Source organism: Rattus norvegicus, chromosome 19 (genome assembly GCF_021556685.1).
Source record: "Rattus norvegicus strain SHRSP/BbbUtx chromosome 19, alternate assembly SHRSP_T2T, whole genome shotgun sequence".
In the NCBI taxonomy this organism is placed as follows: Eukaryota; Metazoa; Chordata; class Mammalia; order Rodentia; family Muridae; genus Rattus; species Rattus norvegicus.
Genome location: NC_141552.1, coordinates 47,519,674 through 47,538,707, shown reverse-complemented (window position 1 = coordinate 47,538,707; position 19,034 = coordinate 47,519,674). Strand labels below are relative to the sequence as shown.

Sequence of the window (19,034 nt, the reverse complement as noted above, 5' to 3'; positions counted from 1 at the left end):
TCCCACTGCATGATAATTGCTGAACTAGAAGTAAAAGAAAAATATATGGGAACACTAATAAATAATAAACTAAAGACCAACATGAAAAATTATCAGCAAAGATCTCACTAGAAATAGGATTTTAAGACATTTCTTTAGAGTTAGGAGCAGAGAGAAGCCACATTGATCAGTGGGAGAAAAATTTCTCAATCCCCAGAAGTATGAAAGTTCATGATATCAAGAAACAAAGCTGGGAGGAGAGATGGGGCTAGACTTTTGAGGAACCTAAGTAGCCTAGGGTTTGAATCTATGCTTTTTGCAGATAAGAGCCAAGAAAAACAAATAACAACAGTGTCTTAGTCAGTGTTGTATTGCTGAGAAAAGACACCATGACTACAGTTCTTTTAAAGAAAAACATTTAATTAGGACTGGCTTACATTTCAGATGTTTAGTCCATTTTCATCATGGCGGAAACCATGATGGCATGCAGGCAGACATGATTGAGAGGTAGCTGTGAGTTCCATATCTGGATCCACAGGCAGTAGGAAGAGACCTGGTTTAAGCTTCTAATACACCAAAGCCGTACCCTACAGACAAACCTTCTCCAATAAAGCTACACCTCCTAATAGTGTCACTTCCTATGTGCCCATGGGGCCATTTTCTTTTGAATTACCACAAACAACAACAAGAAAATCCAAAATGAACCCTGTATATTATTCTTCTTCCTTGGATATTCATTGATCATTAGTATACTAAGATTTCAGGAAAGCACTGCAGGAATCCATTGTTTTATTCTCAAGTCAGCTGACCAAAGACTACCCTTGTCTTAGTTACTTTTCAGTTGCTGTGACAAGCTCTGTAACCAAGGCAACTTTAACTTGGAGCATATGTTTCCACAAGCTTTGGGTCCATGACCATCATATTGGGAAGAATGGTGGCAGTCAGAATGGTATGTTACTGGAGCAGTAGTTGAGAGCTCATAGATCAAGCTATAAACATAAACAAGACAGAAAAAACAGCATTGGAAATGGTGCTGAGATTTAAAATATCAAATCCCATTCAGTGTCATGCCTATTCCACCAAGGCCTCACCTCCTAATCTTTCCCAAACAGATGCACCAAATGGAAACCAAATTATATGAGCCTGGGGTCAATTTGTATTTTTTACATGGTGGCCTCCAGTTCAATTCTATTCCACTGATCTACTTTGTTGTTTCTGTATTAATACCATATAGGTTTTTTTTCTTATCACTATTGCTCTGTAATACTGCTTGAGGTCAGGGATGATGATTCCCCCCCCCCCCCCCCAGAAATTCTTTTCTTGTTGAGTATAGTTTTTGCTATCATGGGCTTTTTGTTATTCCAAATGAATTTGCTCTTTCTAACTCTATGAAGAATTGAGTTGGAATTTTGATGGGGATTGCATTGAATCTGTAGACTGCTTTTTGCAACATGGCCATTTTTACTATATTTATTCTGCCTATCCATGAGCATGGGACATCTTTCCATCTTCTGAGATCTTCTTCAATTTCTTTCTTCAGTGACTTGAAGTTCTTACCATACAGATCTTTCATTTGCTTGGTTAGAGTCTATTATCTATGACTACTGTGAAGGGTGTTATTTCCCTAATTTCTTTATCAGCCTGTTTATCCTTTGAGCAGAGGAAGTCTACTTATTTGTTTGGGTTAATTTTATACCCATTCTCTTTGCTAAAGTTTATCATCTATAGATGTTCTCTAGTTGAATTTTGGGGTTCACTTAAGTATACTATCATATCATTAGCAAATAGTGATTTTTTTTACTTCTTTCTTTTCAATTTGTATCCCTTTGACCTCTTTTTGTTGTCTAATTGCCCTGGCTAGGACTTCAAGTACTATATTAAATAAATAGGGAGAGAGTGGACAGCCTTATTTAATCCCTTATTTTATTGGGCTTACTTCATGTTTCTCTCCATTTAGCTTTATGTTGGCTACTGGTTTGTCATGTATTGCTTTTATTGTGTTTAGGTATGGACCTTGAATTCCTGATCTTTCCAAGACTTTTATCATGAAGGGGTATTGAATTTTGTCAAATGTTTTCTCAGCATCTCATGAAATGATCATGTGTTTTTTCCTATAGTAAGTAGATTGCATTGGTGGATTTCCATATATTGAATCATCCCTGCATCCTGGGATGAAACCTACTTGACCATGATGGGTGATCTATTTGATGTATTCTTCGATTCGGTTTGCAAGAATCTTATTGAATATTTTGGCATCAATATTCAAAGAGAAATTTGCCTGAAGTTCTCTTTCTTTGTTGGATCTTTCTGTGGTTTACCTATAAGAGTAATTGTGACTTCATAAAAGGAATTTGGTAGTGTTCCTTCAGTTTCTATTTTGTGGAATAATTTGGATAGTATTGGTATTAGGTCTTCTACAAAGGTCAAATAAGATTCAGAACTAAACCCATCTATGTGTTCCTGGGCTTTCTTTGATTTGGAGACTTCTATTTCTTTAGGAGTTATTGGACTATTTATCTGATCCTGATTTAACTTTGGTACCTGGTATCTGTCTAGAAAATTGTCCATTTCATCCAGATTTTCCAGTTTTGTTGAGTATAAGTTTCTGTAGTAGGATCTGATAATTTTTTTAATTTCCTCAGTTTCTGTTGTTATGCCTCCCTTTTCATTTCTTATTTTGTTAATTTGGATACTGTCTCTGTGCCTTCTGGTTAGGCTTGCTCAGGGTTTATCTATCTTGTTGATTTTCTCAAAGAACGAGCTCTTGGTTTCTTAATTCTTTGTATAGTCCTTTTTGTTTCCACTTGGTTGATTTCAGCCCTGAGTTTGACTATTTTCTGACATCTCGGGTGTATTTGCTTCTTTTGCTTCTTGAACATTCAGGTGTGCTGTCAAACTGCTTGTGTATGTTCTCTCCAGTTTCCTTTTGGAGGCACTCAGAGCTATGAGTTTTCCTCTTAGTATTGTTTTCATTATGCTACATAAGTTTCAGTATGCTATGCCTTCATTATCATTAAATTCTAAAAAGTCTTTAATTTCTTTCTTTATTTCTTCCTTGACCAAGTTATCATTGAGTAGAGCATTATTAAGCTTCCATGTGTATGTGGGCTTTTGGTCATTTTTTGTTGTTATTGAAGACCAGCCTTAGTCCATGGTGATAGGATAGGATGCCTGGGATTATTTCCATCATATTGTATCTGTTGAGGCCTGTTTTATGACCAATTATATTTAATGTATATTTGTTTGTTTTAGGATAAAATGTTCTATAGATATCCATCTATGTTAAATCCATTTGGTTCATAACCTGTTAGTTTCACTATGTCTCTGTTTAGTTTTGTTTCTATGATATGTCCTTTGATGAGAGTCAGATGTTGAAATCTCCCACTATTATTGTGTGAGGTACAATGTGCACTTTGAGTTTTAGTAAGGTCTCTTTTATGAATATGGGTTCCCTTACATTTAGAGCATAGATATTCAGAATTGAAAGTTCATCTCGGTGGATTTTTCCTTTGACGAGTATAAAGTGTCCTGCCTTATCTTTTTTGATAAATTTTGGTTGAAAGTTGATTTTATTTGATATTAGAATGGCTACTCCAGCTTTTTTCTTGTGACCATTTGCTTGGAAACTTTTTTCTAACCTGTTACTCTGAGGCAGTGTCTGTCTTTTCACTGAGGTGCGTTTCCTATATGCAGCAAAATGCTAGGTCCTACTTACATATCCAGTCTCTTAATCTATGCCTTTTTATTGAGAAATTGAGTACATTTGTGTTGATAGATATTAGGGACTAATTAGAGACTTATTTTTGTTTTTAGAGATGGAATTATGTTTATGTGGCTATCTTCTTTTGGGTTAGTTGAAAGATTACTTTCCTGCTTTATCTAGGGTTTAGCTTCCTACCTTGTGCTGGAGTTCTCCATCTAGTATCCTTTATAGAGCTGGATTTGTGAAAATATATTGTATAAATTTGGCTTTGTCATGGAGTATCTTGGTTTCTTTATCTATGGTAATGGAGAATTTTACTGAATATAGTAGTCTGGGCTGGCATTTGTGTTCTCTTAGTGTCTGTATCATAACTGTGCAGGATCGTCTTACTTTCATAGTCTCTGTTGAGAAGTCTGGTATAATTCTGATAGGTCTGCCTTTATATGTTACTTGACCTTTTCCCTTTACTGCTTTTAATATTCTTTGTTTAGTGCACTTGGTGTTTTGACTATTTTGGGTTGGGAGGAATTTCTTTTCTGGTCCAGTCTATTTGGAGTTCTGTAGGCTTCTTGTATGTTTATGGACTTCTCTTTAGGTTAGGGAAGATTTCTTCTACAAGTTTGTTGAAGATATTTACTGGCCTTTATGTTGGGAATCTTTGCTATCTTCTATACCTATTATCTTTAGGTTTGTTCTTCTCATTGTTTCCTTGATTTCTCAGAAGTTTTGGATTAGGATCTTTTTGCAGTTTGCATTTTCTTTGATGGTTGTGTCAATGTTTTCTATGATATCTTCTGCTCCTAAGATTCTCTCTTCTATCTGTTGTATTCTGTTGGTGATGCTTGCATCTATGACTCCTGATCTCTTTCCTAGGTTTTCTATCTCCAGGGTTGTCTTCCTTTGTGATTTCTTTATTGTTCTATTTCTATTTTTAGGTCCTGGATGGTTTTGTTCAATTCCTTCACCTGTTTGGTTGTGTTTTCCTGTAATTCTTTAAGGGATTTTTTTTAAGGGCTTCTACCCATTTTCCTGTGTTGTCCTGTATTTCTTTAAGGTAGTTATTTATTTCATTCTTAAAGTCATCTAACATCATTATGAGATGTGAGTTTAAATCAGAATCTTGTTTTTCTGGTATGTTGGGGTATCCTTGACCAGCTGTTATGGGAAAACTGGGTTCTGAAGATCCCAAGTGGCCTTGGTTTCTGTTGCTTATTTTGTTCTTGCACTTGGCTCTTGTCCTCTGTTTATCTCTGGTGTTAGCTGCCTTTGATGGTGGCTTGACCCTCCTGTAAGTCTGTCTGTCAGCATTCCTGGGAGACCAGCTCTCTCCCAGCAGGATCAGGAGACAGAGGGCTGTGTCAGCACTGGGAGCAGACAGAAACCAGAATGATCCTGTCCCAGATTGCTCCTTGTCTCCTGTGTCCTGAGGGCTCCAGGTGTGTCCCTAAGAGCAGACTGTTGTAGTCCTTTCTGTACTCTTGGTGTGGGTGTGTCAGCACTTCTGGAAGAACAGCTCTCTCCCAACTGTATCTGAGCACAGCAAGCTGTGGCTCAGGGTCAGCTCTGGGTCCAGACCCTGTAGTCTATTTCTCTTGTTACATACATCCTATACATATATGTAACTTGTATGTTGCATTGTAATCTGAAGAGAATTAAAGCTATCTTATCACATTGCAGAGGATGAAGCCCTTATGACTTCATCACTCTTCAAAAGCCATACATTTTAGTAATACATTAGGCCTCAGATTCCATTGTAGATTTTGGAAAGATACAAACATTCAAATCATATCATGGGGAATTGAGATATAAGGCATGTGGGGAAAGAAATAGAGGAAGGTAAAAATAATACATTTCTAGATCTGTTAGGTAGGCAAGCATATTGAGATAGCTGTTAGGAAGATGGGAAAGAAAATCTGGTACTTAAGAGAACAGTAGTTGACGACTGATTATGAAAATATTTCTATGTATGGGTCATTAATGAACTGAAATTTTTGGATTTATGACTTTGCCCATAAACACCCATTTACTATATAAGGTATAAGGAAACAAAAGCTATACTAGTTCATATATAGAAGTTCATATGTGACATATGTAATTTGTATGTCCTTCACTGAAGGAAGGTCTATAAAATATAAGAATATAGTACGGATGTTACTTTAAAGAGAAACTGATTTGCTACTTTGAAATTAATGAGAATGTTGCATCAGACTGAGGAGTCAGAGGTGTATTCCCAGGAACTCCAAAGTGTTTGGTAAATTTTGAAAGATAGCTATTTGTTAATACAAGAAAAGAAGAACATTCTGTCTTATCGTGTGTACCTGATGTTATGTAGCATGAAAATGACCATGGAGTGTTTAAGTGTTATCTGAAGATTATGGGGTCTTAGAGATGATGAACATTGAACTTTAACCTGAAGTAAGAGAAATAATCCAAATACATTTGAGCAAAATTGCAGTTAGAATGTTTACAGGCAACAGATATAGGGACGTACTACATTTTGCAGACTTGAGATTAGTGACAGAATTCTTCACATGTGACAGGATGGCTTAAATTAAGACGGTAGTACCCTGGATTTAGAAATAAAAGGAAAGATTCTACAAGTATTAGAGTGATCTGTTGGTCAACAACAAAACATTGAATAAGAGGACAAGTGTTGAGTCTGTAGTGATTTCTACTCTGAGCAATATAAAGCTATTTGTATAAGTGAAGGTTGTAGTAATTTAAAAGGCCAGGAACATATCTTACGTAATGGTAGAGCTATTTCTAAGGAAAAGGAGGTCATGCACTATTGAGTGCTGTAGCTCTAAATGAAAATCCTCAGAGATAGTATCAAAATACGGTAGTGTTTCTAGCTGCCTTTAAAAGTAAATATAAAAAAGAGGAGTTGAACTTATACATAATACTGCTTAGTTTTCAATGAGAAATCAAAGGTTTGAGCCATTGACTTTGATCCATATCTCCAACAAGAATTAGCATTACAACAACAAAAAAAATCGCACACCTACCCATTTCACAATGTATCCCATTATATTAGATAATCCCAGGGCAGTCACCACTGAGAGGTTAAATAAGAAGCAAGAAACATAATATGTTTTAGAACTATGAGTAAAGGGAGATTTTGAATGTGATAATTGGCATGTAGAAATAATTCAAAGCAAATAGATCAGAAATACCAAATTTTAAAGAAAATTCTTACACTGAAGAGACTATGAATATAGATTTAATTGAGTGTTCAAGAGTAAAATAACCAACAGGAAGTAAACTGAATACATGTATAGCCTCCAGCAAGGATAATAGCAAGAGTTGACTGGAGAGACAGTCAAAAACTTGCCAGGGACTAGATCCAGGGGACATTACGAAGGGAGTATCCCTTAGAGAAAAACTTCCTGGTTCTCTGCACCCAAATCCCGTGGGAGGGAGAGCTAAACATTCAGAGAGGCAGACACGCCTGGGAAACCGGAAGAGTCTACACTCAGCCCACATCTCTGACTCCAGAGGAAAATACCAAATGTCATCTGGAACCCTGGTGCATGGAAGCTCCCTGAAAGGGCTGCTCAGATCTTCCTGGTTGCTGCCACCACGGAGAGCTCATAAGCAACACCCCACGAGCAAACTTGAGCCTCGGGACCGCAGGTAAAACCAACTTTCCTGCTGCAAGCAACCTGACTGGTGGCCTTGGGACACACAGAGGCAAAATTTCTCTAGGACCTGACACTTCCGGTTTTTAGCCTGAGTCCCAATCTCAGGCTCCCTGCCTCCAGCTCACTGTTCCCAAACCCCGTGGGAGAGAGAGCTCACCGCCATGGCAGGTGGGCACTCCTGAGACTGCAGAGCTGAAGAGACCACCAACACTGCCCACCCCTGCCCACATCCCTGGCACAAGAGGAAACTGTATACAGCCTCTGGGTTCCCTTGGATAAGGGCACAGGGGCAGGAAATCCACTGCATCTGAGACACCGCCGGAACCTGAAGGAACCGACCGGATAAACAGTCCTCTGCACCCAAAGCTCATGGGAGGGAGAGATAAACCTTCAGAGAGGCAGACAAGCCTGGGAAACCAGAAGAGACTACACTCTGCCCACATCTCTGACTCCAGAGGAAAACACCAAATGCCATCTGGAGCCCTGGTACATGAAGCTCCCGGAAAGGGTGGCACAGAGCTTCTGGGTGGCTGCCAACTTGGAGAGCTCATGAGCAACACCCCACCAGCAAACTTGAGCATTGGGATCACAGGTAAGACAAACATTCCAGCTCCAAGCGACCTACCTGGTGAACTCAAGACACAGGCCCACAGGAACAGCTGAAGACCTGTAGATAGGAAAAAATACACGTCGAAAGCAGAACGCTCTGTCCCAATAAATGGCTGAAAGAAAACAGGAAAACAGGTCTACAGCACTCCTGACACACAGGCTTATAGGACAGTCTAGCCACTGTCAGAAATAGCAGAGCAAAGTAACACTATAGATAATCTGATGGCCAGAGGCAAGCGCAGGAACCCAAGCAACAGAAATCAAGACTACATGGCATCATCGGAGCCCAATTCTCCCACCAAAGCAAACACAAAATACCCAAACACACCAGAAAAGCAAGATCTAGTTTAAAAATCATATTTGATCATGATGCTGGAAGACTATAAGAAAGACATGAAGAACTCCCTTAGAGAAACACAGGAAAACATAAATAAACAAGTAGAAACCTACAGAGAGGAATCACAAAAATCCCTGAAAGAATTCCAGGAAAACACAAGTAAACAGTTGAAGGAATTAAAAATGGAAATAGAAGCAATCAAGAAAGAACACATGGAAACAACCCTGGATATAGAAAACCAAAGGAAGAGACAAGGAGCCGTAGATACAAGCACCCCGAACAGAATACAAGAGATAGAAGAGAGAATCTCAGGAGCTGAAGATTCCATAGAAATCATTGACACAATTGTCAAAGAAAATGTAAAATGGAAAAAGCTACTGGTCCAAAACATTCAGGAAATCCAGGACTCAATGAGAAGATCAAACCTAAGGATAATAGGTATAGAAGAGAGTAAAGACTCCCAGCTCAAAGGACCAGTAAATATCTTCAACAAAATCACAGAAGAAAACTTCCCTAACCTGAAGAAAGAGATGCCCATCACCATACAAGAAGCCTACAGAACTACAAAGAGATTGGACCAGAAAAGAAACTTCTCTCATCACATAATAGTCAAAACAACAAATGCAAAAAATAAAGAAAGAATATTAAAAGCAGTATGGGAAAAAGGTCAAGTAACATATAAAGGCAGACCTATCAGAATCACACCAGACTTTTCGCCAGAGACTATGAAAGCCAGAAGATCCTGGACAGATGTCATACAGACCCTAAGAGAACACAAATGCCAGCCCAGGTTACTGTATCCTGCAAAACTCTCAATTAACATAGATGGAGAAACCAAGATATTCCATGACAAAACCAAATTTAAACAATATCTTTCTACAAATCCAGCACTACAAAGGATAATAAATGGTAAAGCCCAACATAAGGAGGCAAGCTACACCCTAGAAAAAGCAAGAAACTAATCGTCTTGGCAACAAAACAAAGAGAAGAAAAGCACACAAACATAACCTCATATCCAAATATGAATATAACAGGAAGCAATAATCACTATTCCTTAATATCTCTCAACATCAATGGCCTCAACTCCCCAATAAAAAGACATAGATTAACAAACTGGATACGCAACGAGGACCCTGCATTCTGCTGCCTACAGGAAACACACCTCAGAGACAAAGACAGACACTATCTCAGAGTGAAAGGCTGGAAAACAACTTTCCAAGCAAATGGTCAGAAGAAGCGAGCTGGACTACCCATTCTAATATCAAATAAAATCAATTTCTAACTAAAAGTCATCAAAAAAGATAAGGAAGGACACTTCATATTCATCAAAGGAAAAATCCACCAAGATGAACTCTCAATCCTAAATATCTATGCCCCATGTACAAGGGCACCTAAATATGTAAAAGAAACCTTACTAAGGCTCAAAACACACATTGCACTTCACACAATAATAGTAGGAGATTTCAACACCCCACTCTCATCAATGGACAGATCATGGAAACAGAAATTAAAGAGAGATGTAGACAGACTAAGAGAAGTCATGAAACAAATGGACTTAACAGATATTTATAGAACATTCTATCCTAAAGCAAAAGGATATACATTCTTCTCAGCTCCTCATGGTACTTTCTCCAAAATTGACCATATAGTTGGTCAAAAAACAGGCCTCAACAGGTACAGAAAGATAGAAATAATCTCATGCGTGCTATCAGAGCAACACGGCCTAAAACTGGTCTTCAATAACAATAAGGGAAGAATGCCCACATATACATGAAAATTGAACAATGCTCTACTCAATGATAACTTGGTCAAGGAAGAAATAAAGAAAGAAATTAAAGACTCTTTAGAATTTAATGAAAAATGGAGGTACAACATACCCAAACTTATGGGACACAATGAAAGCTGTGCTAAGAGGAAAACTCATAGTGCTGAGTGCCTGCAGAAAGAAACAGGAGAGAGCATATGTCAGCAGCTTGACAGCACACCTAAAAGGTTTAGAACAAAAAGAAGCAAATACAACCAGGAGGAGTAGAAGACAGGAAATAATCAAGCTCAGAGCTGAAATCAGCCAGGTAGAAACAAAAAGGACCACAGAAAGAATCAACATAACCAAAAGTTGGTTCTTTTAGAAAATCAAAAAGATAGATCCACCCTTGGCCAGACTAACAAGAGGACACAGAGAGTGCTTCCAAATTTACAGAATCAGAAATGAAAAGGGAGACATAACTACAGATTCAGAGGAAATTCAAAAAATCATCAGATCTTACTATAAAAGACTATATTCAACAAAACTTGAAAATCTGCAGGAAATGGACAACTTCCTAGGCAGATACCAGGTACCGAAGTTAAATCAGGAACAGATAAACCAATTAAACAACCCCATAACTCCTAAGGAAATAGAAGCCGTCATTAAAGGTCTCCCAACCAAAAAGAGCCCAGGTCCAGACGGGTTTAGTGCGGAATTCTATCAGATGTTCATAGAACACCTCATACCAATACTATCGAAACTATTCCACAAAATTGAAACAGATGGAGCACTACCGAATTCCTTCTATGAAGCCACAATTACTCTTACACCTAAACCACACAGAACCCAACAAAGAAAGAGAACTTCAGACCAATTTCCCCTATGAATATCGACGCACAAATACTCAATAAAATTCTGGCAAACCGAATCCAAGAGCACATCAAAACAATCATCCACCATGATCAAGTAGGCTTCATCCCAGGCATGCAGGGATGGTTTAATATACGGAAAACCATCAACGTGATCCATTATATAAACAAACTGAAAGAACAAAACCACATGATCATTTCATTAGATGCTGAGAAAGCATTTGACAAAATTCAACACCCCTTCATGATAAAAGTCCTGGAAAGAATAGGAATTCAAGGCCCATACCTAAACATAGTAAAAGCCATATACAGCAAACCAGTTGCTAACATTAAACTAAATGGAGAGAAACTTGAAGCAATCCCACTAAAATCAGGGACTAGACTCTCTCCCTACTTATTCAATATAGTTCTTGAAGTTCTAGCCAGAGCAATCAGACAACAAAAGGAGATCAAGGGGATACAGATCAGAAAAGAAGAAATCAAAATATCACTTTTTGCAGATGATATGATAGTATATTTAAGTGATCCCAAAAGTTCCACCAGAGAACTACTAAAGCTGATAAACAACTTCAGCAAAGTGGCTGGGTATAAAATTAACTCAAATAAATCAGTAGCCCTCCTCTACACAAAAGAGAAAGAAGCTGAGAAAGAAATTAGGGAAACGACACCCTTCATAATAGACCCAAACAATATTAAGTACCTCAGTGTGACTTTAACCAAGCAAGTAAAAGATCTGTACAATAAGAACTTCAAGACTCTGAAGAAAGAAATTGAAGTAGACCTCAGAAGATGGAAAGATCTCCCATGCTCATGGATTGGCAGGATTAATATAGTAAAAATGGCCATTTTACCAAAAGCGATCTACAGATTCAATGCAATCCCCATCAAAATACCAATCCAATTCTTCAAAGAGTTAGACAGAACAAATTTGCAAATTCATCTGGAAGAACAAAAAACCCAGGAGAGCTAAAACTATTCTCAACAATAAAAGAACTTCAGGGGGAATCACTCTCCCTGAACTCAAGCAGTATTACAGAGCAATAGTGATAAAAACGGCATGGTATTGGTACAGAGACAGACAGATAGACCAATGGAACAGAATTGAAGACCCAGAAATGAACCCACACACCTATGGGCACCTGATTTTTGACAAAGGAGCCAAAACCATCCAATGGAAAAAAGATAGCATTTTCAGCAAATGGTTCTGGTTCAAGTGGAAGTCAACATGTAGAAGAATGCAAATCGATCCATGCTTATCACCCTGTACAAAGCTTAAGTCCAAGTGGATCAAGGACCTCCACATCAAACCAGATACACTCAAACTCATAGAAGAAAAACTAGGGCAGCATCTCAAACACATGTGCACTGGAAAAAAATTTCCTGAACAAAACACCAATGGCTTATGCTCTAAGATCAAGAATCGACAAATGGGATCTCATAAAACTGCAAAGCTTCTGTAAGGCAAAGGACACTGGTTAGGACAAAATGGCAACCAACAGATTGGGAAAAGATCTTTACCAATCCTACAACAGATAGAGGGCTTATATCCAAAACATACAAAGAACTCAAGAAGTTAGACCACAGTGAGTCAAATAACCCTATTAAAAAATGGGGTTCAGAAGTAGACAAAGAATTCACAGCTGAGGAATGCCGAATGGCTGAGAAACAACCAAAGAAATGTTCAACATCTTTAGTCATAAGGGAAATTCAAATCAAAACAACCCTGAGATTTCACCTCACACCAGTGAGAATGGCTAAGATCAAAAACTCAGGTGACAACAAATGCTGGCGAGGATGTGGAGAAAGAGGAACACTCCTCCATTGTTGGTGGGATTGCACACTGTTAAAACCATTCTGGAAATCAATCTGGAGGTTCCTCAAAAAATTGGACATTGAACTACCTAAGGACACAGCTATACCTCTCTTGGGCATATACCCACAAGGTGCCCCAACATATAAAAAAAGACACGTGCTCCACTATGTTCATTGCAGCCTTATTTATAATAGCCAGAATCTGGAAAGAACCCAGATGCCCTTCAACAGAGGAATGGATACAGAAAATGTGGTACATCTACACAATGGAATATTACTCAGCTATCAAAAACAATGTCTTTATGAAATTCATAGGCAAATGGTTGGAACTGGAAAATATCATCCTGAGTGAGGTAACCCAATCACAGAAAAACACACATGGTATTCACTCATTGATAAGTGGCTATTAGCCCAAATGCTTGAATTACCCTAGATGTATAGAACACATGAAACTCAAGAAGGATGATCAAAATGTGAATGCTTCACTCCTTCTTTAAAAGGGGGAACAGGAATATCCTTGGCAGGGAATAGAGAGGCAAAGATTAAAACAGAGACTGAAGGAACACCCATTCAGAGCCTGCCCCACATGTGGCCCATACATGTACAACCACCCAATTAGACAAGATGGATGAAGCAAAGAAGTGCAGGCCGACAGGAGCCGTATGTAGATCGCTCCTGAGAGACACAGCCAGAATACAGCAAATACAGAGGCGAATTCCAGCAGCAAACCACTGAACTGAGAACGGGACCCCCGTTGAAGGAATCAGAGAAAGAACTGAAAGAGCCTGAAGGGTCTCGAGACCCCTTATGAACAACAATGCCAAGCAACTAGAGTTTCCAGGGACTAAGCCACTACCTAAAGACTATACATGGAGTGAACCTGGAGTCTGACCTCATAGGTAGCAACGAATATCCTAGTAAGATCACCAGTGGAAGGGCAAGCCCTTGGTCCTGCTTAAGACTGATGCCCCAGTGAACGTGATTGTTGGGGGAGGGCGGCAATGGGGGGGATGGGAAGGGGAACACCGTTAAAGAAGGGGAGGGGGAGGGGCTAAGGGGATGTTGGCCTGTGAACCGGGAAAGGGAATAACACTCGAAATGTAAATAAGAAATACTCAAGTTAAAACAAACAAACAAACAAACAAACAAAAAAACTTCCTACCTCTGGGCTGTAGGAGCCTTTGTAGCAATCCACAGCAGGTCCTGCACATTGTGTGGCCCAATGGCTGCTGCACCTTCCTTTTTCTGCTTTTGCTAATGGAGGTTTACCTGTGGTTCTATTGCATGTAACATTCTTTATGAGTAAGACGTAGATACTGTTTGTTCTGTTTTCATTAGACTATCAGGAACCACATTTCTATCTGATGGAGATGCTAAGGCATCAGGCAGACTGGATTTAGACCTGTGTAACATACCTCAGAGAACTCTGGGTTGTCTCCTTTGTGGAGAGAAAGTATTTCCTTTCAGGAATTAGGAATCAATAAACATTTTGTGTCCAGAAGGCCAAACTGGAAGAGGCTGGTAGATATTTACCAGATATTATCTTTTTTCCCTTAATATTCATTTGAAATATATTTCTTCAATTCTGTGTAGATGGTGCTCTATAACAATTGGAACTCAATGGAGAATGCTAAGGTAATGTATACCAATAAAATTCTGTGGTTTTCCTGTGAGGCTGTCTACACTTTCAGGCATGAGAATGTGTTTTAAATTTTCTTAACAATTGTTTTACTTGTGTGAAGATGATAATAAGAATTTAAATATCTGCTGATTATCGAGATTTTATTCAGATTCAGCACATAGACAAAGGTCAGTACAAAGACTATATAGCTCAGAAAAACAATATCTGAATTATATTCTTATAGCATGATTATACCAGGTAGAAAAGTAAATATCACTTAAATTGGCACAGGTGCAAAATGAGAATGAAAATGAGTTAAACTGGATAAAGCAAAGTGTAAGAAATGAGTGTAGACAGATCAGCAGCGGGATGTTCTAGGCAGTGGAGTACACACACAGGGCTTTCAATGTGGAAAACGAGTGAAAACCTAAACCAAATTAAACTAACCAACCAAAACTAATGTAGCTAGTTTCAACATTGAGCTAGAGAATTGATCTGGGGCTTTATTGACAAATGATTAGCAAAAGACTCTGAGGTGGGGAGGAAGAATGCTCTGTGGTTTGTAGCACTGATCGGTGTCCATGGCAGAAATGCTTTAGTATGTTCTCACTCAGGGTAGGAGATATAAGATGTGCATAGTCAGTTCTCCTGGCAGTTAGGAACTGGCTTCAGCATATCACTGTATATTGGTGGTTGAGTCAAATACTTTGGATATAAGTTTGATTGACTCAATTTTTGTTCCAGCTATTCCAAATGCTGTTATGGTGACTGGATTCTCTTCCAGGCATCCATAATCCTATCTAGCTTAGGATACACATGAGCTTGGTTTAGCACTGACATTTGGCAGCCATGGAGGAAATTAGGAGGGAATGTTTTCTTTCTTCTCTAGAGCATGGAGGGTAACAATAATATTCCCCAGGCTTCTCAAATGGTTAAGCAACCACCATCCTTACAGAATGGTCAACTCATGAAAAGATTCTTATATTAGCTCTCCCGCTGTGCTTGTTTTATTTACCTCTCTTTATTCCTGTTTCTACACACCACTGCATTAAAATGTTCTTAATGGTAAAATTGTCAATGTTTTCTGAGAGATGAGGTATAGGGATATGAGGGAAACAGACATTCATGAATGAAATTTTAGCACTTGCCATGGTGAAGTGGAAGATCAGATTTTCCTCATACTTCAGATACAGTGAGATAGGAATACTTTTTTAATAAAAATTTTGATGTGGGTGTGTGTACGTGCTCGCACACACACGTGTGCATGTCCATGTCAGTGTCTTTGTCTGTGTGTATTGCAAAATACAGATAAATTCAGCCTGCTTTGTTTGTATAATGTTGCTTGTATATGTATATTCAGGGCTGACCATTTGATAATGGATAGCCATTTGGTGTGCTCTTCCCTGGGGAAGAATATTTCTTCCAGTTTCAGCATTCTTTGGATGCCTGTAGTTCTTCCTCTAGGGTTGAGACTTCATGAGCTTCCTTTTTCCATGTTAGCATGTTTACTGGTGTCCTTCATGTTCAAGCCATCATGTTGGTGAGGCTTTATAAGTGTTGTTTCTGACATTACATAGAAACACAGGCTCACAGCAAATTCTCTGTTCCTCTGGCTCTTACAATCTTTATGTCTCTTCTGCAGTGATCACTAAACATTAGGTGCAGGAGTTGTTCTGTAGATAAGTTGAGACTGGGCTCTACAACTCCCATGTTTAGTAGTTGTAGTTTTCTGTAATGGTCTCTTTGTGTTGTACAGAGAAGTTTCCTTGATGAGGTATGAGAACTACACTTATCTGTATGTATTAGGCCAAGTATGCAGAATGTAGTTAGGGATTGTGCTGATTATGATTATTAGTCAAGTGGTAGTTGTAGGTTCCCCAAGGTCCATGACTTTCTGAGTAGTTGGCTAGGTTTTCTAATACCAGGCACAACTTCTTAAGACCAGGCAGGTCTTAAATTTAATTAGAGAGCTATTAGTTACTGTCAAGGTGTGTGTGTCACTATTGTACCCTTAGAGTTAGTATGCTATGCTGGTCATTGTTGTAGTTCATGGGCATCTTAGTTGAGTAGGGCTATGAGTTGCTTACATGTGTCTTTTAGTATCATGAAGTAGACTTTCAGGTCACATATAGATTAGGTTAGGCCCCATGGACCTTGTGTGGTCATGTAGTTTTTAATGGAGAAAACTCAAGAATTAAGATTTGGATATGGTAGTTACAAGGAGTCTTTTAAACATCAAAGTTATGACATCAAGTAGTCTTTTCCTTAAGTGAATTTACTCTGTTATAGTACCACAAAATGAACTATGACATTATTCAAAAGATATTTTATTTATAACAACATTTAAATTTGATTTTGTGGGGGGTAAATATCTAAATTTAGTGTCTATTTCTCCAACATCAAAAATATAGAGTTTATTATAGACATAGACCTTGAGAAGGCTATGTAGGAAAAAATGTAGATGGGAGAAAAATCTAAGATCTGAGCTCTGTAGATTTGTAGTATTGTGAGAAGAAAAAAAGGAGTAGGAACTGAGGGAACTGAGGAGCTGAGGAGATTGACAGGACATGCAGTGTCCTCATGTTCATGTTTCTACCAGGGAGGAACAATGCCTTAGACAGGGTCAGGAATAGATTTCCAAGTGTCCTAGGTGAGACAAGTCTTGGGCATTGATGAATACAGATTGACAGGTGAAGGGTGGTGTTACATCTATATTTAAAAATAAATGACAGAGTAAATTCTTAACTTGAAGATGGGATTGGATCAAAAGGAACTAGGAGCGGGGTCACTCTGGCAGACTTTTTGGTAGAGTGTGAAAATGAGTTGACTATGTTAATTTTTATTTTCAGAGGAAAGGAAAAAGATTGGTTAGTTTCTATAGAGACTGACTTTATACAGCCCCAGAGTGTGAGGGGTGAATAGATAGAATAAACAAGAGATGCTGGAAAGCTGTGTCTTTAAGATAATAGATGGTAGAAAGGAATGCAAGGGAGACCATGAAGAATAGAGTGAAATACCAACTTATCTGAGGAAAAATCTTGAGATATTTGGTGTACAATGGTTTATGACACGGTTTGAGAAAGGATGATAGATATGAATCTATGGAGATTGGGATGAAACATTGAGAGTGACAAAATTAGTTGTAAGGGTCTAGTAGGAAAAATAAGTAACTCATTATAGCCATAGTCTCTTTGGGAATATAGTTCCCTTTGGCAGTCAATTTGTACACAAGAAATTAGAAATGTGGCACATGATGAGGGAATGAAGCATCTATGAGAGTTCAATCACAGTGATCCTCCGGGGAAACCTCTATAGACTCTGTGAAGTCAGAGCCATTTGACTAAGAGCCTTTGTATGTGCCCTGCCAGGTAGCACTGATCAGAAAACTGATGTGTGAATTGAAATTGTGAGTCATTTGTCAAAGTTCTTATCTCAAAAATCATATATTAGGTTGTACCTTTGATCCATTTATTGAACAAATTTCTGATACTCACTTTGGGGTGACTGGAAATGTGATCTAAGGTATCAGTGGCATTAATTTCAGAATTCAATTAGAGTTTGTGAGATCAGAAAGAGAAAATCTGTTATAGTACTTGTAGTCTACTCAGGCTGACAATTTTCTCCTGAAAATGGTGTATCTATCTATGTGAGAACATGCTAAACATTTCCTTGAATTTGATCCAAAGATATCAACTTTTAAAAATGCTATGACAATTATCATATCAAATAGCTTTAGCAAATATGTTCTTTATGCACGACATTTTTCTTAATAGAGTAAAATAAAGAAAAATATGAACTCAATTTCTCTCCAAGTTTATAGATTCTACAATACTGATTAACCAATTCCAATTGTCATTCCTCCAACAATTTATGACTCTGGATTATTATAAATTAGAATTTTGAATGATATATTATCAAATTAATGAATTTCAGAAATTAGAGATCACATGAGTAATCACATAAGAAGTTAGTTTTTGTAGTACATATTAAATATCACTCTATATTGATCATAAAGCATATAATGTAAATGTCTTAGAGAGATCTCTAAGGATAAATGTCTGTTTTGTGCTTATTTCTTTTGCCACAGTTACAACTTATCAAACAGTGTTTTGATCAATGATGTTTATAAAATATTCTAGTCTATATTTTAATGACTTTTAGAACACATGTAATGGCAAATGTGTTAAAACTGCCTTTTAAAACTTATTTCTACAAAATTATTTGGAAGGATTTAAGCCTGGGATTCTTGACAATTTATAAGAACAGAAGAAACTAAAATATATTTTTAAAAATGTTTCAAGGAAGTGGGAAAATATATTGGTTTTAGTATCATGAAGTAACTTGATCTTTGAAGCTTTCATATTTGAAACTATTTCTTTGTGCATAGAGGCTGACTTTCTAATGAAGGAATGAACAAGGGCTACCCTCAGAAGATGGTCACACAAAGGACTGTGTCTCTGGTTTTTCTTCTAGCTTTGGTTCGTTGTTTTTTTGTTTTTTTTTCAGTTCTTGTTACAGGACTTACTGCCCCCCCCCTTACTTTGTGTTACTGAGAAGACAGGATCACAGACCTCCCTGACATATGCCTGGGTCATCAGCCTGCGTCTCTGTACTCCTCCTCCTTTTACACTGTATCTTGAAACAGATCCATGCAGAGTGAGTACTCTGAATAAATAGGGGGTTCATTGTTTTTGCTGTAATAGGGGATTCCCATGT

General features: G+C 38.0%; 1 long non-coding RNA gene across 1 annotated transcript in view; it reads left to right on the top strand.

Annotated features, from left to right (window-relative positions):
* The window catches only part of LOC147999431 (uncharacterized), a 171,751-nt gene that overhangs the window by 139,237 nt on the left and 13,480 nt on the right, over positions 1–19,034 (top strand). Inside the window, exons 5-6 of the long non-coding RNA XR_015644110.1 lie at positions 14,291–14,332; positions 18,825–18,974. This is a non-coding gene — a long non-coding RNA (uncharacterized LOC147999431). The remainder of the gene's footprint in view (positions 1–14,290; positions 14,333–18,824; positions 18,975–19,034) is intronic.